Source organism: Puma concolor, chromosome A3 (assembly GCF_028749965.1).
Source record: "Puma concolor isolate L17-30 chromosome A3, mPumCon1.1.hap2, whole genome shotgun sequence".
Taxonomy (NCBI): Eukaryota; Metazoa; Chordata; class Mammalia; order Carnivora; family Felidae; genus Puma; species Puma concolor.
The window spans coordinates 63,075,133-63,081,929 of record NC_141669.1 but is presented as its reverse complement, the minus strand read 5'-3'; positions in this window follow the sequence as shown (position 1 = coordinate 63,081,929).

Genomic DNA, 6,797 nt, shown 5'->3' with positions numbered 1-6,797 from the left:
ATGTCCCTGGACAGAACTGTAGTCTACATAAAGGTTCCAGTCCTAGCTTTCCATCCATAGGAACCTGGTTTATTTTTCCCTCCATCCTTTGCGTTTCAAGGAAGTACTGCAAAGTTGCCCCCAAGGATCTTAGAGTCTTGAACGCATCAATCCATAACGTAGTGTCATAGCAAGGAGGCTGGAGAGTGAGAATGCCTTCAAGGACCAGAAGTAGGGTTAGGTGACCAACGATGGACCAGGAGTAAATAATGCAGCACTATTCCACTTTCATCAGAGACAGAAAAACACACAGATGACAATATAAGCTTTGCCAAAGATGTGAAACAAAGGGGGCTTTTCTACCTGCTGGTGAGAATAAATTGAGTATATGACACTATGCATAAGGGAAAGGTTGTGGATTGAGATGTACATTCAGAAGCTTCAGTGTCAAGATGGTATCTGAATCCATGAGACAGGTTGAGATCAGTTAAAAAATGAAGATGGACAGAAACAAGAAATTCCAAGGACTAAAACCTGGGGGCCCCCCAACATGTAGAGGTTGGGAATTTGAGGAGGATCTATTAAAGGAGACAGAAAAAAGAAGAAACGAAGTAGACTTGCAGTTCAAGCAGAAAAAGCATTTCAGGACACCATCAGGACAGCATTATCACCTGTGCAAAAGCTGCTGGTAATTCAGGAAAGATGAGGATTGAAACTGACCTGGCTTGTTAGCTGATGGTGGCTTACAAGATCACCCTTCTCTGGAGCTACCACCTATTAATACAGGATCCTGGGAGCTATATATTAATTATAGTAGTAATAACAATTGCTCATTATCTACATTGGGACAGCTTTTATGTGCCAAGCATTTTACTACACTAATCTAACTGGTTCCATACAGCAACTGTGGAGGTAGGTAGAATTACCCAAAATCACAGATGAGAACATTGAGGTACAGAAAGGTTCTGTGATGTATCTGAAGTCACCCGGTTAGCAAGTCTGAAACTGGGATTCTAGAACCAAAATACAATGCAGGGCTGCCAAAAGACCCAAAGGGCTGAATGTCTGACATCTGGGGTACTGTGAAAGACACTGGAAGCTGTAGGCTTTGCCCTCCTTCCTCAGGGCACAGATAGCTGCTAGGGTGACCAACCATCCCTGGTGAGACAGGACAGGGGAGTTTCCCAAGATGCAGGACTTGCAGTGATAAAACTGGGAATGTTTCAGTCAAACTATGAGGAGCTGGTCACACTCCATCTGGTGAAACCTTCAGAATGCCCTTCAGGAAGAAAGCAGCCGTAGTTACCTGTCGGAGGTTTTGCATTCTGTGTGAGCTTCCCTGGGGTGGTCCCGGAGCCTCTGTAGAATTCTGAGCCAGCTCTCCAGTCTCTCCTCACCACTCCCGCTAAGTGGGACCCTGGAGTTGGGAACCAGGAGCAGGGTCACTCTCACGGGCCTCTTTCATTGACGAACTTATTCACGAGGCTCCCCTTGCTTCCCTCTGCGGCCCTCTGGGAAACCCAAAGGTGCACCCCCAGTGGTACCAACCCCCCAGCTCCCCTTGGAAACTAGCAGAGGCTTCCTGGGCATACAGGGGCCTGTTTGTCAAATTCCCTCTGATCTACCCAGCTAATGAGGTCAAAACGGCTACGTCCATAAGGGATACATTTTCTCAATGGGAACTTATGCCTCAGACAACACATTGAAAATATTTATCTTTCTTCAGAGTACAGGCAGAGCAATATAGAATACTAGCTTATAAAAATGCTCTTTGAAAAGTAGAAGGAAAAAATCATAAAACATAGGAAATGAAAAGGGAATCCTCCCAAATCATGCTGCCAGTTGCTGTCCAAGAGATTTGCTCATGCCATTTGGAAAGCTTTGTTACAGGCTCAGCTGATAATACGCTGAAGTAACCACATGTGACTCTGAGAGCCTGGGCCCCTCTTGGGTTGGAGAGAGGCCACACTGTCCCTGCCTTGGGATGTTGGAAGGGAAGCCATGTTTGGTCCCTACCATGGCTCTCCTGCGTCCCTGAACCCAGTCATGTGTCCCCCAGATCTCCGTACCCTTCATCTTCTCCAAAGCCCAGAATGCACAGCATAGGAGCATTCATCAAAATGGGGCCTGAGCTCCTATAGACACCTTCCAATGGAGCCTGAACTGAGCCACTAACTTCTGATAAACTGGCAGAAACCTGAACCTTGCAGAACTCAAAGTGCCCTGAATACATATGGTCCTTCACAGAACCCAGGCTGTTCAAACTCACCCACATCTCTAATTCCCTCTGAACCAGTGGTTCTCACCTGGGGGTGATTTTGTATCACCTCCCTTGGTGTGTGGCGATTTCTAAGACATTATAACATGGTGACATTATGGGTTGTCATAACTGGCAGGGGATGGAGGGGAGCATCTACCAGGTAGGGAAGAAGGCTGCTGCTAAACATTCTCCACAGCACAGGACAGCCCCTCACAACAAAGAACTACTGGGCTCCAAATATTAATCGTGCCAAGGTTAACAAACCCTTGTTTAGAGATTTCCTTTTCTACCATCACCTCAAATCCACCACCAACTAAATAACTCTCATCACCACTTTTCCCAGACCTATCTCATCTTCTGATATCTTCATTTATGTCAATGGTATTACCATTTTCTTAGTCACTGGACTAGAAAATCACAGGCATTTTTTTACGGATTCCTCTCCTTCAACACACACACACACACACACACACACACACACACACACACACCCCACCTAATTAATCAGTCAGTCATCTGAATCTGCCCAAGGGGATACAATATCTTTCGTTTATTCTCACTTCAACCTCTACCAAATTAGTCAAAGCTTTCTGTTTCATTTCTGAATCACAAACTTCCTGACTCTCCCTCTGGTCTCTCTCCATTCCAACCTGTACTATGTTAGGTTACCAGCTGTGATGAACAATCCCAAACCCTCAATAACTTAACACAGAAGATGCTTATTTCTTACTGGCATAACGTCCAATGAGCAATGGACGTGGGTGGGGGGGTGGGCTTGGATCCACACATTCAGTGACCCAGGCTTCTTGCACTTGTGGCCTTGCTATCCCCCAGAACTTCCAGGTTTTCCGTCAGATATTCTGAATCTGACTACCAGATGAGGAAGGGAAGGTGTAGGATTCCAATTAATGGGCCAAACCTGGAAGCAGTGCACATCTCTTCCACTGACATTTAACTGGGAAGGATTCAGTCACATGGCCTCACGTTGCCATAAAAGAAACTGGGAAATGAAATTATATATACAGGAGGAAAAGCAAACTGACTTTGGTGACTTCATGACAGTCTCTGCCACGTGTTTTTTTCTGTACATTCCTGTCTGGTTCATCTTTCTCAAATACTTTTTTTTTTTTTTACTTATTTTTTTAATTTGTTAGAGATAGCACATGTGGGGGAGAGGGAGAGAGGGAGAGGGAGAGAGAGAAGCCCAAGTTGGCTCCACACTTAGTGCAGAGCCTGATGCAGGGCTTGATCCCATGACCCTGGGATCATGACCTGGGCTGAAATCAAGAGTCGGACACTCAAAAGACTGAGACACCCAGGCGCCCCTCAAATACCATTTGAATAACATTTTACCACATTTCCCTTCTGTTCAAAAACTTTTGGAATTATTCCCAATTACTTACCTAATAAAGACTCAAACTGCATCACCAATAAAACATCCTCCATCTGTTCTTCCCACCTCACCTGGCCCTGCTGCTCTAATGAACCCAGTCACTGCAGCAACCTCCAGCCCCTCCACACCACCTCCCACACCGCCTCCCACACCAACTCTGTGCCTTTGCCTCAGGCTTCTTCCCATTCCATCATCCTTTCCTCTACTTCTACGAATATCAAAACCTACTAATCCCACCCTCACCTCTCCCGCCTACAATGACCTCTCACTCTCTGCCCCTCAGTCATTAATAGCAATCCCGGACTAAGTGCTGGCAACAACTCAGGAACTGTGCTAAGCATGCATATGCCAATAATTTTTCATCTGCATGGTCTCACTGAATCTCCCCAACAATCTATAGAGCACCTATTATTATTATTACTTTTCCTTTTAAAGAGATGAAAATTGAGCCTCGCAGAGGTAAAGCAAGTTGCCGACATCACAGTCTGCCCTTCCCGATACACCCATGCCACCCCTGAGATACACAGCCCCTTGTCTTCTCCCGAAGTTCCACTTATTACTGTCTCCTTATGAGTTCTGAAAGAAGAAAAAAATCTAATACCAAATAGACAGTTATCAAAAAGATGTCCTCTTCTGCTCTGGCCATATGAAGGGGAGAAATAGCCCCTCTGCCTCTGGCTAAGCCTGAGCAGAAGCAGTAGGCAGGGTGAGCCAGGTCCCAGCTTCTGCCTGGCATTCCAAACCAGAATCAGCTGGTCCAAGCAGGGACTCTGGCAGGCAGCACAAAGTATGTTCTTGCTATATTATTTGGGCCAGGGATCTGGTAGGCCATGCCACTGGGGATACAGCCATGGGTGGGAAGGTCAGGAAAAAGAGGAGCTCTGTGCTCTTGAAAGGCACGTTCCCGAGTGAGACTGTGCTGCTAGGTATGTGGGAACGGGTGCTCAGCCTGGCCCCACAGAGACAAAGGATGCAGCTGGCCTCCCTGGGAGAGTCTACCCAGGACCTGTGGAAAAAAAACCCTTTCCATCCCAACAGCCTGTCCAGCCATGTGAAAGGGAACTTTTTTCCCCAGTGGAGTGAACTTGAGCAACTCACCTATCTCCCTAGGCCTCGGTTCCTGCAGCTGTAAAGCGGAATTAACTCACAAGTTACTTCTTAAGGTGGTTATGAGGATCATATAAATCAATACGTGCGAGGTTCTTAAAGCTAAAGCTGTCATTGTTTCTAGACCTTGCAAAACAGTTGAAGATATTCCACACCCAGCTGGAATGTGTATTTACTTTTAGCTCTGCCATCACAGACGAAGGACCGAGAGAGCTAGATCAGCCCCTTCCATGCTACAAAGCATCACATCCCTTGGTGACCTGGATGTCCTATCACCCATTCCTGTCTTACCTGTAGGCCAGAGGGGAACACTGTCCATGCAGGGCAAGTGATAAGCACTTTCTATAGCCACCCGCCATAGCACCTGAAATTCAACCACTGGGGCAAGATTCTTTTGGCTTCAGAAAGGAGTTTTTAACCTTGCAGACATCACAGACTTCCTGAGAATTTGGTAAAGGCTGAAGAGCCACCACACACACTCGCACCATTTCATATACACACAGAGAAAAATTTGCTTATAATTTTGCATGCTGTCTCAGGATATTCAGAGACTTAGTAAACTCTGGCCCAGTTTAGCAAACCTGGCTTGAGGGCAATGCACTAAATGAATAGCAATGTAACTAAAGTTAGGAGTTTTCTTCAACAGCAGGTACTTTTAAAATATTTTTTATGTTGAGGGAAGAAGTGGATGTTAAAGGTTACAGACTATCTTATAAGGATGAGAGCCATGGAGGAGAGAACCACTCTGTTTCACTGAGCCCCATCCTCCACCCAGGATGGACAGTAGCTTTTAGTGCCTACCGGTGAATCTCAAACCTCTCCCCTCTGTGCTCAAAAAACTTTGCCATCAACACAGAACCTTGCTGGTTCGTGCCACCCCCCTGTCAGCATCCCCAAGAGTCACCTGGGAATCACATGTGACCCTGCTGATATGTCCACCTGGGTCAAGACAGCTCTTCTTACTCTCCCACTCAACAAAGGGACAGGGAGAGTTCTGCCAGGAAACTACAATGTCTCCATCCCACCCCAGCCCAGCCTCATTCCCAGGGCACTCCAACCTTCAAGGATATCACCATGCCCAGACACATCTTTGTAGACTTTTAAATTCTGCACTCCTAGTATGGCCAGAAGACTGGATGCAAATCCTTAAATGAATTCTGGAATCAAGACCACTTAATCCTGTCCACTGTGCTTCCTCCTCACCTGCAGAACCCAGAAGAGAAACCAGATAGGCTTTGATGGCTACTTGTGCTCCTCATTCTAAGTAAACTGTGAAATGTGTTTGGAAACAGAACGAGCATCTTGGACGCTGCACCTTGCCCCAGTCCTTCCCTCTGAACAGGGACTCAGTGTAGACAGCCCACACAAGTAGAAAACCTTGTGCCGGAGCCCGAAAATCAATTTCCTCTACAGCGCTGAGCCCACAGAAGGAAGGTTCTCGATGCCAGGACCTCAGCCCTGTGTACAGAGGGTGAGGTGGAAAAGCTGCTGCTTCTTGGCCATAACTCAAGACGGCCTGCAGGCAAGAAAGAAAGAGAGAGGGAGTGAAAGAGAGACGGGGGGAGAGAGAGAGAAAAACACAGGGTGGAAATGGAAAGGAACTTTTACCTTTTTATACAGAATGATGCTACTACTAGTGTCATCATTTAGGGTTTTTGCAGCAAGAAACAGGTGACAAAGAGGATCACAGAAAAAGTTTGGGTAGCTGAGGACTTTCTAAGCATAGCTGTGATTTTAAAGAGTAAGATAAAATACCCAGTGTGGGAATCGAATCAGATGAATTCCTGAGCGTTTTCATGTGCATGTGCTCATGTGTGCCCAGATGTGTCTGAGAACACGCAGCTGGTGTTGCACAAGTGTTTCTGTATCTGTGTGTGCATTTGTGTTTGCCCTCATGGCTTTTGTAAGGGATCGATATCAGTGTCTACTTGTGCAGGTATGTTCAATTAATACAGGGAGAGGAGAGAATAATTTTGTACAAAGCAATAGCAGTGGTTTACAAAGCTTAATAGTGGTACTCTTTAACAGTCCCACCTTCTTTATCATCCCTTTAAATTC